This window comes from Lupinus angustifolius, chromosome LG04 (genome assembly GCF_001865875.1).
Source record: "Lupinus angustifolius cultivar Tanjil chromosome LG04, LupAngTanjil_v1.0, whole genome shotgun sequence".
NCBI lineage: Eukaryota > Viridiplantae > Streptophyta > Magnoliopsida > Fabales > Fabaceae > Lupinus > Lupinus angustifolius.
Genome location: NC_032012.1, coordinates 17,083,482 through 17,100,877, shown reverse-complemented (window position 1 = coordinate 17,100,877; position 17,396 = coordinate 17,083,482). Strand labels below are relative to the sequence as shown.

The 17,396-nt window shown below is 33.3% G+C and overlaps 1 long non-coding RNA gene across 1 annotated transcript; it reads left to right on the top strand.

Moving 5' to 3' along the window:
• On the top strand, nucleotides 356–15,402 carry LOC109344858. The gene is made up of 3 exons (XR_002107349.1): nucleotides 356–367; nucleotides 7,711–7,714; nucleotides 15,293–15,402. It is a non-coding gene; the product is annotated as an uncharacterized LOC109344858 (long non-coding RNA).

Below are 17,396 nucleotides of genomic sequence, written 5' to 3'. Positions count from 1 at the left end.
AAGTATAACCTGATTTCTGTTCACAAATTAACCAAGTCTATGAATTACAAACTAATTTTTGATGCCTTGAAATGTTGTATCCAGGATATGACTACCTTGAGGACGATTGGGCTTGCTGAAATGAAGAATAGCTTATACATGATCAAAGGGAACACATGGGCAAGAAATAAAGGTTGTGTCAATATAGCACACACTGATCCTTGTTTTGATTTGTGACACTTTAGGCTAGGGCATCCTTCTAGTTACATTTTGAACTATATTTGTAAAAGATACTCCTATGTCAAGCATGATCCTAATATTGTTTGTGAGCATTGTCATTATGGTAAACAGAGTAGGCTCCCCTTCCCTAGTAACAACAATAGGACTAGTCACATATTTGACCTTGTCCACATGGATATATGGGGGCCTATTGGGGACACATCCCTGCATGGCCACAAATACTTTTTAACTGTCATAGATGATCACTCTAGGCACACTTGGATCTTCCTCATGAAAACTAAAGGAGAAGCCAGAGGCCTTATGCAAGACTTTGTTAGACTAGTAAAGACCCAATTTGGGAAGATAATCAAAGCCATAAGGAGTGACAATGGAGTTGAGTTCCATATCCATGCATTCTCCAAAGAGCATGGTATGATGCACCAAACCTCTTGTGTAGAAACCTCTCAACAAAACTCAGTTGTTGAGAGAAAACATAGGCATCTTCTCAATATCACTAGGACTATCCTCTTTCACTATGGCTTACCTAAGATTTTTTGGTGCTATGTTGTCCAACAAGCCACCCATCTTATAAACAGAATGCCTAGTCCATCCCTACAACATAAAACCCCCTATGAACTCTTGTATGACAAGCCACCAAACCTTCTAGAAACAAAAGTCTTTGGGTGTCTATGCTTTGCTTCCACCCTTACTCAGCAAAGGACCAAACTTGATCCTCGGGCCAGAAGGAGCATCTTTCTTGGCCACAGACCTATAACAAAGCGATTTGTGCTGTATGATCTGAAGAGCAGAGAGATATTTTTGTCCAGAAACATTATATTCCATGAGCACCTCTTCCCCTACAAGGGATTAAAGCATAAGGATCACTCTAATGACCAAACCAATAGTAATCACCCTGATCAGGATGACCTTAAGCTCACTTTCTTGGACACTGCCTACCAAAGCCATGAGCAAGAGAACAACCAAGATAATGAAACAGAGATACAACATCCTCATATTGATGATCCCAATCCTCGGGAGACAAGGAGATCCACTAGAACCAGATTTCCACCTTCTTACTTAAGGGATTACCACTACAACCTCTTTAGTTAGCACTCTGAGCTTGAGAAGAATATTTGCCATCCCTTATCATTTGTCATGTCCTACAACTCTATATCATCTACCCAACTCGAACATACCTTAGCTATCTCCACAAACATAGAGCCTACAACCAAGTAGTGAAGTCTGATAAATGGATCAAGGCTATGCAAGATGAACTCACTGCTCTCGAGGTAAATGGGACTTGGAACATTGTGGACCTCCCCTTAGGTAAAACTCATATTGGTTGCAAGTGGGTCTACAAAATCAAATATAACTCCAATGGTACCATTGAGAGATACAAGGCTAGGTTAGTTGCAAAGGGGTTTAATTAAACCGATGGGATTGATTTCTTTGAGACTTTTGCCCCTGTTGTTAAGCTAACAACAGTCAGACTCTTACTTGCCATTGCCCCCTACAAGAACTAGATTGTTCACCAACTTGACATAAACAATGCCTTCTTACATGGCGAATTAAGTGAAGATGTCTACATGAACATACCACGGGGTGTAGCCATACATGATACAAATAAGGTCTGCAAGCTACAAAAATCCTTATATGGCTTGAAACAAGCAGGAAGACAATGGTACCAAAAACTATCTGAGTCCCTTCAAACCATAGGGTACACTCAATCCCAACATGACCACCCATTGTTCACCAAGACCAAAGGATCAGAATTCACTGCCTTATTAGTTTATGTAGAAGACCTTATTCTAGCTGGGAACAATGAAGTTGAGATTAGCCATGTAAGGAATTACCTGCACAAGCATATCAGAATCAAGGACTTAGGAGCCTTAAAATACTTCCTTGGCCTAGAAGTTGCGAGATCAAAGAAGGGCATCACCATTTGCCAAAGGAAGTATGCCCTTGACATACTTGCTGACACAGGCTTCATCAACTGTAAGCCTGTGCCTACCCCTATTGTTAAAACAACCAAGCTCCACTAAAATGATTCCTCTGTCTACAACGACCCTGTTCTCTATAGAAGATTAGTAGGGAGGCACCTTTACCTAACCAACACTAGACCTGACATTAGCTTTGTTGTCCAACAGCTAAGCCAATTTATGGCTTTCCCCACTAATATGCACCACAAAGCTCTGCTTAGAGTGCTAAGATACATCAAGGGTAACCCTGGTCAAGGCCTTGTCTACCCTACTACATCCCCTATGCAGCTCAAAGTCTTTAGTGACTCTGACTGGGCAGCATGTGTTGACTCTAGGAAGTCAATAAGTGGGTGTTGTGCTTTCTTGGGTGATTCTCTTGTTTCTTGGAAATCAAAGAAACATAATATTGTGGCAAGGTCATCCTCAGAGGCTGAATATCGTGCATTAGCCTCTACTTCTTGTGAAATTCAATGGTTAACATATTTAATTGATGTTTTTCATATAATTGTATTAAACTTGCATTACTATATTGTGATAATGATTCTGCAAGATACATAGTTGCAAACTCTGTTTTTCATGAGAGAACTAAGCACATTAACATTGATTGTCATGTGGTTAGGGAAAGACTTCAACCAAAGCTTTTTCATCTACTACCCATATCTACTTTGGAACAGGTTGCAAACATATTGACAAAAGCTCTGGATCCTACACCTTTTTACTACCTACTCTCCAAGCTTGGGGTACTTGACATGTACTCTCCAGCTTGCGGGGGGAGTATTAAAGTCACCAACAAATGCACCTGACCAAGATAGAGCTCCCATGCAACTTGATCGAACCAAAGTCAAAATTGATCGAGTCAAACTCAAAATTCACCGACCAATAGCACCACATGACCGAGGGAAAATCAACCTTGACCGAGGAATTATGACTTGTGACCGAAGAAATGAGGAACCCATGCACCACAGCGTATCGCCATCAACGCATCAGGCTGAGGCTCAACACGACACTCTGACCGTAGCACACAGGCCTTGGCGCATACTTTCTGACCGAGGCTCCAAGGGCCTGATGCATCAAGTCTGACCGAATCTCTTGGTCTAGGCATATGAAATCTGACTGAGGCTGCTTGGGCGTAATGCAGTGCATCCTGGGTGCACCAGTCCTTACTTGGGCACACCAATCCTGACCAGCCATGGCGCCAGTCCTGACCAGCCATGGTGCATCATTTTCTTTTGGCCTGAGCATTTTTCCCTTTTAAACTTTTCTCATGAGTTTTTCTCTTTTCTTTGGCTTCTAGATGCTTCTTAGAAGAAGTTTGTTATAGGTTGTTATGAGCTATTTTGGCTTTTAAAGTGGTTAGAGGTTAGTTACTTGTTTCTTAAGTAACAAACCACCACCCTCCTTCTCTTGTATATATAGAAGTGCTTGACCACTTCTTAATAAATGAAAAATATAATCATGAGGTCATTCAATCAAAAAAGCAATATAAGATGTTAATAAATCATATGCATCATTCCAGGTTAAAAGTTATGTTCAATATCTGAGATTAAACTTATAGATAGAGGTAGTCACAAACTCTAAAAAAAATTAATTTCTTATCTGAGGATCCTTATTGGTTGACACAATAAAAACAATGGAGATGATTATTGATTCATTAACATATGATTGAATTGTAAGCAAATTATTGATTGAATGTCATAAGAAGTATTGATCGATTAACTAATAGATAATCACCCGACTGATTGATACATTTATATTAATTAATTGACTTTATTCTATGAAAATATCCATTATGAATTAGCTATAGTATTTCAACTTTTAAATTTACATGTATTTCTTTTACCTTTTTTTATTTTTTGCAACCCATTTTCTCCTGTTTCCTTTTCTTCGTAAAAAAGAAATAGCTAATTAAACGTTGCTAATATATAGTGAAGTTTTTTCAGGTAATGGTAAATCTGTATGAGTTAATATATATAACCAGTTTAAAGATTTCCATATATATTGAGTGTATCATCCACCATTCATTTGGATTATATATTTTTTGATTGATGACAATTGAAAATAAATAATGAATGATATAGCGACAATATGAAATATGAGTATATTTCTAAACTGTTACATTGTCAATGTATACATATTTATCTTATTCCTTCAAATATGAGCATATTTCTACATTTATCTGTCTTAAGTTTTGTTTTGTTGTTCTTTCTTCATTAGTTTAACAGTGAAGTTAATATGAACGAATCAAACAAAAAGCAAAAGCGCAACAAAAAAATTCAAACTGATATGTACACAGGTACATCATCTTTTTTAATGAAACAAACATTAATTTTTGTTAGTAACCAGAGTATTTCTTCACTTTTTTAGATTAAAAATTATTTTTCTTTTGGAGTTTGTGATTGTCTCTTCTAATAAGTGTCATTTTTAAGAATCGCATTTTCAATCCAACGCGGTAATGAAACAAACATAATTGAGAACATTTCATCCATGCGGCATCCAACAATTGTCATTATTGCAATTATTTATCTTGAAATTTTTATTCAAATGTATATATTTTTAAGTAATATTATTTGAAAACCCATTTTATATATTTTGTTATAAAATAAAACGTATTATCACATCTAGCTTGAAAATAATAATTCATTAACACTTTTTAAAGAATTTTAGATCTTTAACAAGGATTAATTTAAGAGTAAATATCATTTTAATTTCTCTCATATTTTTTTGACTGGATCCTAAAAAATTTAAAAATCCAACATTGTCACCAAAAGTTTCAATGTGCGTCAAATTAGTCATTTTAACATGTTTTAAAACACTTGCTAGAGACTAATTTAATAAAAAAAAACTAACTTGATCCATATTTGAATTTTTTGAAATTGTTTTGGGTGTTTCAATTTTTAAAAGACCAAACAAGTAAAGTCAAAAAAACATGAGAGACTAAAATGACTAATTATTCTTAATTTAATTCTAAAGAATATGTGATGAATATATAAGATATGTTTACAACACGAAGTGTGCTGGGTTTAAAATAATGTATATCGGAGAAATTTTGCATGAGTGATTTGCAATGAATTTGACTTTTTTTACATGTTTAATTTATTTTTGCATTTTTCTTAATTATATATGCAATTTTTAAGAATATAAATAAATAACAAAGATAGTTTCCCGGACAATATTGAAGAGAAATATATATTTTTTATCTCACCATCTGTCATTCTACTTTTTCTTCTTCTTGCTATCTAAACATCTCATTTTCTTTCGACACTACCAAACGTTTTATCTAACATTAGTTTTGTTTCTTTTGCATTTATTTTTGTAAGCATCGCCGAAATTTCCTCAATACAAAACATTTAATGAAATTTTCTATCACTTTCTTGTCTTCATTTAATTGATTAGCTTTGCACTCAATTCAACTTCAATTGGTGAATTATTCTTGCATCATTAATGATAATGGTGTCACGTTTTTCATTTTTCTAATCTTAAGCAATTACGCACTGAAAATTAGTTGTAAAGATTCTAATATTTATACATTAGTATAAAAATTTATACTAACCACACTAAAAAAGAGTCTAATATTTATACAATATTAGTGTAAAGATTTATATAAGTCAGTATATTTTTCATTATTCATTTGGATTGTTTTTTAAGAATCAATGATAATTAAATATATAATGAATGATACAATGAAAATGTATAAAACCCAACACTTTCCGTGGATACATTTTTTTCATATAAAAAATTTGGAGGGTTCATTTTAATCCATCCATCAAAATTAACACCCTAATTTAATTGTGAAAATCCCGATTTTCTGTTCTTTCTATTCAAACTCTCTCACTTTGTAATTTCCTTCATTTATAATACTCTCCCACTTCACTCACTCTCTTCATTCTTTTCCTCTTCATTTTCCAAATAATTCTCACCCATTGTCAAGGTCATTCAAATGGATAAGTTTATTCTTGAGTGGGGTAATAGAGCTTATTGTGTTGTGATGGTGGTGTTAGGAGGTTTGTTTAAATGGCTAATATTCTATCGGACTCCAGAAAACAATAGTGCAAGCTATAGATTTATTTATAACAACAAGTTGACATAAAAAATGGTCTAACATTTACTATACTAAAAAGTGTGTCACTCCATATGACACTTGTTCTGATCGGTTGTAAATATATATTTAAGTTTAAAATTTCATAATAAAGTATTTTTCTTACCAATTAGAAAAAATGGTACATGAAGTGACATATTTTTTGGGACATAAGATGTGCTCCTTAATATTGTTCGAACAATATAGGAATTGAGTTCATATGTCCTACTACAACCTATGGGAGATGATAATTGAGTGCGGATTGAGACAAGGAATGTGTATCATTGAAATTCAATTTGGTTTTATATTGAGGAGGTCGATCATGGAGCATATGTACTTGCTATGATGATTCATTGATACCTAAGGAATTAGAGGGACTTGCACATGGTTTTCATTTATCTAGAGGAGTATACTAAAGTTTCTAAAGAGGTACTGTGAAAAGCTCTAAAGAAAAAATGTGATGAATTGTCAACATTCAAACAATTAAGGATATATATATATATATATATGATGAGATTAATGAATGTGAGAGCGCATGATAAGGTCTAATAAGAATTTCCTAATGACAAATGACTAAACCAATGGTCAATATTGAGTCCCTACTTATTTACAATACTCGTGGATGTGCTCACTAAGCATATCTAAAAGCTTGAGCCACAGTGCGTGCTTTTTGCAAATGATATTGTCCTAATCAGAGACTCGAGAGAGGAATTAAATGAGAAGCTAGAAATGTGATGACAAGATTTCGAAGTACATGACTTTCATATAAGTCAAAGTATGACATAGTACATGGAGTTTAAGTTTAGAAAAATTAGACAAATTAACTCTACTATAGAGATAAAGGTTGGATATCATATCATACCACAAGTCACAAGATTTAAGTATCTTATGTCAATCATACAACACGATGAAGAAATGAACGGAGATGTAAACAATGAGATTCAAACGAGATGGATGAAATGGAAAAATGCTTCATATGTGATGTGTGATAGAACGGTATTACTTAAACTTAAGGAAAAATTTTCTGCAAAACTATAAGACCCGAATTGTTACAATATTTTATTGAATATTGAGCAATAAAATATCAATAAGAAAATAAACTTCATGTAGTGTAGATGAGAATGTTGCATTTGATATGTGAACATACTAGTTAAGATATGATTAGAAATAGTTGCACTATAGAGAAGTTGGAGTAGTTCCTATTACAGAAAAGATGATAGAGTTGTGCCTTAAGTTGTTTGGATATTCGTAGAGGATGTCATTAAAAGCTCCAACAAGAATAGTAGATCAAATAAAGATTAATCCAATTTCTAAGTGAAGAATCAGACAAACATAAACCATAGGCAGAACGAATAGAAATTTTTTAGAGATTAATATTTTGTTAATGAGCATAATTTATGATAAAACTTTTTTAAATTGTTTTATCAATGTAATTTACTCCAGCTATTATGATTAAAGTTTAGTTTTTGTTTTCAAAGAAAGCCCAGAGTTTTTTGAAAACAGACTATTAAAATTTTGGATCAAAATGCTAAAATAAATATTTTTACTAATCATTGCACTTTAGTTGTCCAACTAAATATCATCTTATAATACTATTACAATTTAATATATTGATATATCTGAATAAATCCGTGTACGGTTTAATAAGTGGTCCACATCTTGAACTAATAGCTTAAAGATTGAGTGGCTTGATTGATTCAATAACCCAAATGACTTAAATAATATTCAAATTATTAATCTAGAAACATGGGATGTGTGAAAACTATTTCACCACTACGCAATGTCATAGATCTTACATGGTTGCATAGTCACACACTAGAAGTAATAACAAATTAATAATTGGAAAGTGTTGGTCTAATAGTATAAGGTCCTGTTAGATTCTCAAAATGACCAAAAGGTCAAAGATTCAATTTCTATAAACAACACTTGTTGGAGGAGCAGTCACAACCCTCGAAAGAGATTAGTTATTTACTCAAAAGGGTAAAAATGTATACAAAAAAAATTAAGAACTGTACATATCACTTGTACAATAGTTAATGGATATAATTAGTGGATTATAGGCACATAACTAGGACAAAGGATGTTTTGAGTCATCTCTATTGTCCCAAAATTTGTATCATTCATTTTTTATTGGTTAAAAAAGTAAAACATATATTATATATATATTAATTTTATATTTTCTAACCAATAAGAATGAAAGAATACAAAGAGCAGTAGAAGTCCTATAGAAGATATGTTCCCATAATCTTTCAAGGATTAAGTAATGGATTTTATTCTTTCAAGACTCTCGAATACTATTATTAATGGATATCTCTCAATACAATAGTATACTAAAAAATAGCATTCTCAAACTTTTATCAAGAATTGTCTGGTTATGATATGAAGTTATCGAAATCGAGACGTTAGTCACACGTTCCAAAAAAAAAATAATGATATTATCTTTTTACTCGTAAGATAAATAGATATTCTTGCTTAACACAACAAGTTTTGAGACTTTTCTTTTCAAGAAATAATGTTATTGGGTTTTCTTTTTCTTATAATGTAATTCTTGTGTTTCGAAATTGAAGCCGCATGCTGCTGTCATTTAATACATGTGTGTTGATATTTAAAATAGTAAATTTTAGTGATAGAGATTAAGGGTGGCAATTGGATGAGTTTGGATGGATTTGGATTTGGATCCTAATGGATGGATAGAAAACTATCCACCAATCCATATAAATCAATTACATCATATTTTTAAATTATTCAATTCAGCCATATTCGATGGATTCCAATCCATCCATTTTATCAATGTATCCATTTTAATGAATTGGAAGGATGGATATCCAACTCACTTTTTTTTAATTTGAACAAAACAATTTTAATAAAACAATTTGAAGAAAACAAATTCTTTTAAAAATTATTATTTAATAAATCATTTTTAAATAAAATTGGAAAGTGTTTTTTTTTAAAATACTCTTAAAAAGTGATTTTTTTTTAAAAACACATTTTAAAAAATAATTTTTTTAACCAACACTTTTAAAAATTGTTTTTTTTATAAGAACTTTTAAAAATGTGAATTTGTGAAGTTTTTTTTATAAGCATTCTTATTGGTAAGAATATCTAGTGTAACATAATTGGCAGAGGTGTAAAAGTTCGGTTCGATTTTTGACGCAATTTAGTGGTCGAACCTAACACAAAGATACAGTTTGGTTCTACTTGATTAACCGCAAATTTTATTTAGGCACCAAACGGAACCGTTCATTAACGGTTCAATTTTTTAACTTATTTAAAGAAAATCCTTTAAGAAATAGGTGAACAAAATTTGCAAGGTATAAAGTCAACTAAATGAATACTAAACATATCAATAATAAAGTATTTAATATTCTTTCTAGTAAACAGTAATAATTCAACATCTCAATACACTACAAACTTGAAATTTTAGTCCACAAAATCTTCGACAATGTCCAACAAAATTTAAGAATGACAAACTTGGTACCAATATTTTAGTCCAACAATAATACCTAATACTCCACATCATTAGTAATGTCATCAAGTTCATCCTTTATTTTCGTTCCTTAGTTTCTTTATTTAATTCATTTCATCTCTGAATATTGACAAAATGTATACTAGTTTTTTAGTTTTCTTTCTATCTTCTTAATGGATAATAGAGATAATAGATAGTTAGGTTTGTTTACTAATTTATTTTTTCTATCCGCATCTTATTTATAATCTATATACATTAATAATTCTAAATTATATTTTAATATGCGGTTCGATTCTAACGGTTCCAAATTTATAAAGTCTGAACCGAACCAAACTTAAATGGTTCTAAATAAAAAAACTGAACCGAATTATGGAACCGAACCGCAGAGCTAAACCGAACCGAACCGCATTTTATAGTTCGGTTCGGTTTCATCGGTTTCAGGTTTAAACCGGAACTACTTACACTCCTAATAATTGGGACTTCCATAAGTTATATGCAATAGTCCATCATCTTGAAATATTTCATTTTGTTATTATATTATCACATTAGTCAATAACAAAAATGATATATTTATACTTTGCATTAAGATGTTGGGGTAAAGCACTAAGGCCGAAATCGTTTATATTTTTTTGATAAGCACTTTTTAAAATCACAATTGTAATTTTCAACTTTTGTAAAATGTGTGAAATTGTGCTTAGAAATGTGAGAGAGGTTTTTTATATTAATATTGAATTAATTGGGAAAAAAATTATTTTTATACCCAATCCATCCAAATGGATATACCCATGGATATCCATTGGATATAATGGATGGATTTTAATCCATCCATTATCAACACTATCCATTGGATTATATCCATTTAAATCCATTAATTCTAACAGATAGATTTGGATGGATTTAATTTGGATGGATTTTGATGAATTTTGGATTATGAATAATTTTGCCACCCCTAATAGAGATTTACTGAAACTATACAAATTATCACTTTAGTTTCTACACTTATATAAATCACCTCTAATTTATATATATACATGACACTCAGTACCCACATAGTTGAAACTTTCTAAGAGTAGGTGGGGGCACTTGCCTCCTTGTACTTTTAAATATTTATTTTACTACACTCAAAATGATGTTGTTTTGGGTGTTTAAATTAAAACATAATTTATTATTTATAGACAACATACATTGTCACTTTTATTATTATTCTATTCAGTATTCACACAACAACACAGTACAAAGCCAAAAATCTCACTATCCCATTTAATATTCCCCATTGCTCACGCTGTAGCACAAGTTGTACAACATTGTCAGTGGTTTGTTATTACTGTATTACACCCCCTCAAGTGGAAACATGGGGATTCAGAATGCTCAACTTGCCTAGGAAGGATTCAAATTGTGGTTTTCTCAAAGGTTTGGTGAAGATATTTGTGTGTTGAGCAGTAGTAGAGACAGAGGTTAAATAATATTGTGACTGAGGACTTCATTACGAACAAAATGACAATCGACTTCTATATGCTTGGTGTGTTCATGAAACACCGGATTTTTAGCGATGTACAAGACCACTAGATTATCACACTGAAGAATCATAGGTTTGGTATGAGCTATGCCAAGGTTGGAAAGAATCCATTTTAACCATTTGAGCACACATGTAGAAATTGTTATGGATCGATACTCAGCGTTAGACGACGATCGAGAAATTGTATGTTGTTTCTTTGTTTTCCAAGAGATAGGGGATTGACCAAATTGAACCAGCCAACCAGTAATGGAGAGGCATGTAAGATGATGACTAGCCCAGTCAGATTCACACCATTCATGAAGGTGGAGATCATAGTTGCCAGAAAGCAATATGCCTTGGTCGGTATTGCCCTTGAGAAATTGAAATGTTGTAGAGGCAGCTACCCAATGCTCAATTCATGGCTCCTGCAAGAACTGATACAACGTGTGAATGCTGAATGAAAGCTCTGGGCATGTAAAACATAGATAAATCAATCGCACAATGAATTGGCGATAGCGTTCAGGGTTGGCAAGAGGAGTTCTGGTAGCAAGAGATAGACAATGATTTTATTCTAATGTGGTGCCTGCATGTTTAGCACCAAGGAGGCCAACTTCAGAAATAAAATCGAGCGTGTACTTATACTAACAGAGAAAAATACTTCTAGGATTGCGAACAACCTCAATACCCATAAAATACTTCAATGTGTCAAGATATTTAATGTGGAATCATTCATTGAGGTAGGTTTTAAACCATTTGATGGATGAGGAATCATTACCGACAATGACTAGATCGTCGACTTAAATAAGAACAACAAGTTGAACCCTTTTTTGAAGGTGAACATAGAATAATCAAGATACAATTGCTTAAATCCATAAGATACAAGTGCATGAGACAATGTAGTGAACCAAAAACTCGGAGCTTGCTTTAAGCCGTACAACGGTTTTCGAAGTTTACACACCATGTTTCGATTAGAAACAAAAAAACCAGAAGGCAGGCTAATGAACACTTCATTATGGAGATCGCCACTACAAGAACAGTTCGTACTGTTACCATTTTCACAACAGGAGCAAATGTTTCAGTTTAGTTGATGTCTTTCTCTTGATGATTTCTGGGCACAACTAAACGAGCTTTAAATCGCTCGATGGTGCCATCAGAATTGTACATGATGCGATACATCCACTTGCATTCAAGAGCTTTTTTTCCTAGAGGCAATGGTTGCATGCTCCATGTATTGTTATGTTTCAGTGCATTAATTTTAGCTTGCATGGTTTGTATCCATTGTGCATTCTTTATTGCCTCATGAAAGTATCCGGGCTATTTTTCTACAATGATTATTGCAAGGAAGTAGTTGTGTAGCAAAGAAAATTTATCGCATTTTGCCTAGTGAGCAATAGGATAAGGAGCATTTGAAGGATGTGATGGAGATGATGAACTAAGAAAATGACTCAACTTCTGCACTATGTTTGTTACATACCCCTGAAGTCTCTTTGATGGTTGTTTTACATGATACTCGCAACCAAGTAATGGATTTTCATCAAGATTACTGGGCATTGTGGTGTCTGGAATCACAAAACTGACATATGAGATGCCAACCATGGGACTATTCGCAGGTAAATGTTCAGAGTCTTGATTTTTTGAAGCTTCATTTGTGGTTGCTGCAGTACGTATACTTCCTATCGAGAGCAAGGTCAGTTGGTGTTTGCATGTCATTCAGGTCAATGTCCACCATAACATCACTATGCAAAGAATGAGAAGTTTCTTTCTCATTTTCGGAACACCGGTATGGAAATTGGTTTTCAAACAACTGCACATCTCGTGAAACAAAGAATTTATGAGTCTCTAAATCATAAACTCTCCAACCACATTACCCATAAGGATATCCCAAAAAGGCACATATACGACTTCGACTTGCAAATTTGTCGTTATTGGTGTGTTGGTTACGAGCAAAGCATAAAGAATCAAACACACGTAAGTGATTGTAGGAGGGTTCTTGTCCAAGTAATATTTCATATGGCGTTTTACCTTTTAAAATTGTGATTGAAGTGCGATTAATCAAATAACCTTCTTTTAACATACACTCTCCCCAAAAATCAATAGGCAAATTACCTTGGAACCATAAAACTTGTGGAACATTGAGAATATGGTGTTGTTTGCGTTTAACCCTCCCATTCTACTAAGGTGTGCATGTACATGAAGTTTAAAACACTATCCCATGATCTAGAAAATAATTTCTCATGCAAATGAATTATATTCTGTTATCACTTCTCACAGTTTTCACTCATTTGTTGTAATGATTTTCTATCATAGAAAAGAAATTTTTCAGCACTTTGGTGACTTGTTTCTTATCAATTAGCAAATAGATCCATACCACACGTGAGCAATCATCAACAATTGCAAGAAAATATGAAGCCTCACAAGATGAACGAGTTTTATATGAACCACATAAATCACAATGTATCAAGTCAATTATATGAGAAGCTTTATTATTACTCAATGGAAATGTTTCTCTAGTTTGCTTTGCTCTTTCGCATGTGTCAAATACTTTATTCTTCACATTACTAATTCTACTTCTATTATCATTGGAAATTAGTTGGTTAGTTTTCCAAGACGGAAGTCCTAACCTGTTGTGCCATACTTCTAACTCATTCATTCCTTCAACTTTGCATGCCTTCTTCATTGGTGCTTCTCGAAAAAGATAAATTTCATTCATTCGTTCACCCGAACCAATCAGCATCTTTAAGATTTGGTCCTCCATAGCATACAGATTACCAGTAAATTGAACATTACTAATTGGGTCATTTGACAATTGTGATATAGAAAGCCAGTTGCATTTGAACCGAGGTACATAAAAGTACATGTTGAAGATTTAAATTATCAGAGAGTTTTATTGTTCCTTCCATAGTAGAGATGTTAGTGTGTCCATTTGGAAGTCCAACATGGCATCTAGACACATCCCTCATGTTGCACAAGTGTTGCAAATCCCATGCCATATGATTTGATGCTCCACTATCAAGTATCCTATGTGAAGGCTTTTTCTTCTGAGCATATTCGGTTCTTAAATAATCACAGAACCTTCACCTTCAGTTATCATGTGTGCCATATACATTTCTCAAAAGATTTTTTTTGTTGGCTCTGATACCATGTAAAGAATGGATTTAGATGTCATATTCCTCAATAATGCATTGTTTATATACACAAAAATTGTTCCTAAAATCAAAACAAATTTGTTTACATATCAACTTCAGATTTGATTTTAGGATAATAACAACCTAATCAATCTAAGCAAATTTGTTCACATATCACTTTTAGATTTTATTTTAGGATAATAACAACCCAATCGATGTAAACAATTTTTTTAACAATGATTTGGTTTGTTATTACCGCATTATTAGCACAGTCCACAACAACAACCATTACGTGTTTTTCCATGTGCTTTTTAGCACAGTCCATTGTATAACAATTTGCATGTACGTTTCTTACCAATACTTTTTTATGCTATATTCTTATTTCCTCTATTAATAATTTAATATAGCAGTATGCCATTACTCTATATTTTGGTGTAATTATTGGCATTGTTAATACATTCTGAATTTTTTGTTATTACATACACATTTTTGTAGACACACTTGCATTCTCTAATGATTTTTTTTTTAATGATTCATTATATGATTAATTTCAAGTTAATAAAATTACCTAAAAATGCACAATGTCTAAACATAAAAAATTGCTTCCTATTTAAAAGGAAACCTCCTGACAAAGATGAAATAGATTCTATATCTTTACTTCAACAAAATTCTTCAATTGGTGAAGTAGTTCAACCAGATCAACAACCTTCAAAGGCTCAGAATGTATTTTTGTTACCGTAGCTTGCAACAATTATAAATGACACGAAATAATACTTATTGGTTGAGTCACGACCAGGTCGCTCTCTTTAAGACGTTTCGTGGCACTACCCAAAATGTGCAAGTAAATTATCAACCACGCCATCCCAGGATAAAACAGCCCAGATTTATGTTATCGAGTTCTTACTACGGTGTAAGAACCGATCTCGAATACATCCACCATAATATAGCCACTAGTGTCAATTCTCTTCCCATAATACTGACTACCCGTGTCAGTTCTCGAAATGCTCAGAATATGGCTACATATGCCAATTCTTTTCCCTCAATACTGACTACTAGTGTCAGTTCTCAAAATGCACAGAATATGGCTACCTGTGCCAATTCTTTTCCCTCAATACTGACTACCAGTGTCAGTTCTCGAAAGTTCTCGAAATTCACATAATTTGGCTGCATGTGCCAATTCTTAGTGTCATTGAAAGAAATGGGGAGAAGTTTGCCGGAAATGCATCGGCGGAAATTATGAGGGAGAAAGAAAAGGTTGAATGAAAGCGCATTCAACTTGGGGCGAGTTATAATGAGGGGAGAAAACCTCTATTTATAACATGAGATCTTTTCCATGTTCCTCATCTCTCCAATGTGGGACTTGGGACTTGTTTTTTTTTCAAAACTTTTTTATGTGGGACTTGGGAATTTTTTAGATTTCACACCCAAAAGTTCCCACTAATGGTTTTCAACAAACCATGTTCCAACAATCCCCCACTTGAAATTAAAAAACGATTTCCGAGAATATTTGTGGTCTCAATAAAATTGTGCATAAAAGGTGTCATGCGATTTGAACCTTTGCTTAATGAGTAAGATCCAGATTTTACTAGAGTGACTCATAGTCTTGAACTCTATCTTCAGCATCAAACCACACACAACTTTTTCAAAGGTGTATTATGTAAAGCCCATGTGTTAAAGGCCATGCACATCTATCCTAGTATAGTGAACGCTCTAGAAATTTATGCCCCAAAATTTCATAAAAAGAGGCCCACACTTCCACATTCACATAGGTGAGTCTATCAAAAGTACTTTCGTACTCCTCTAGCCTAGGTACTCCACTCCAATTGGAGTATAGATCTCATTAAGAGTTTTAACTTATCCTTACATATGCTACAGGAATCATGCTTATCGTAATTTTATAGCATGTTCATTCTCATATCACTTCACAACTTGTTATTACCCATTGAACCTATTTCTTGGGATCTCCAGTCAGTTAGATCGGGTTATCATCATGAGTGATCCTCGTTCTAAGGGCAATAGTCCCATACTCTTAGAAGTATTATAGACTTTCTTTCTAGCTAGTCCTTTCGTCAAAGGATCTGCTAAGTTATTCTCAGTGCGTACATGATATACTCTAACAGCTCATGTAGAGAGTAACTCTCTAATGGTGTTGTGCTTACGACGTATTTGTCATTTCATACCGTTATAAAAGCGGTTCTCAATTTTTTTTGCCATAGTCGCAGTACGATCACAATGGATCAACACAACTGCTATATGTTTTTCCCATAGGGAAATCTCTACAAGCAAACTTCTCAGCTAACTTGTTTCTTCATTAGCTGTTGCTAATGCTATCATCTCAACTTCCATAGTGGGTTGAGATAACGTAGTTTGTTTCTTGTTAGACTCTAGATAGTCCATCTCATCATTTATCGCTTCTCGCCACAAATCGACATCTAAAGAAGTTAAAACTTCTTGTAGAGTTGATGGATTATCCTCTAATATATAGACCATAACATATACTCAGGTCTATACTTTCTAACAATTATTGCTCTCTTACTTCTTCTAGGTTCCATTTCAAACCTTTCATTTTCTATCATTATCTCTAATCACAAGTATGTGACTAGTTGATGTGCCCCCACTATTCCTCAATTTAAAAAGGAATTTCTTCTCATTAAAGTCAACATCGTTACACTCAATGATCATTTTGTGTTAAGGTCGTAATACTTATACACAATATTTTTGATATCATACCCAATGAATACACATACATAGGCTCTACTTGCGAGTTTAAAACTCTAGGGGCATACCTTCATAAATAATTTCATGAGCAATTCTCTTTATCTCATTGGATTGAGACTCTACTGATTTATCATCAGTCATATGATACTTGAGGTAGTGGTAACATCATATATATATTTTTTATCTTAACTTCATCGGTATCATATTTCTTTATTTCTCAAGTGCATACCATATTAATTTGGCAAACATATATAGGTTGTAGTAATTACAGAGATCATCTGACAACTCATTCAGAATGAAATTCATAAAAGTAATCATTTTCATTCCAAAGAGCTATATT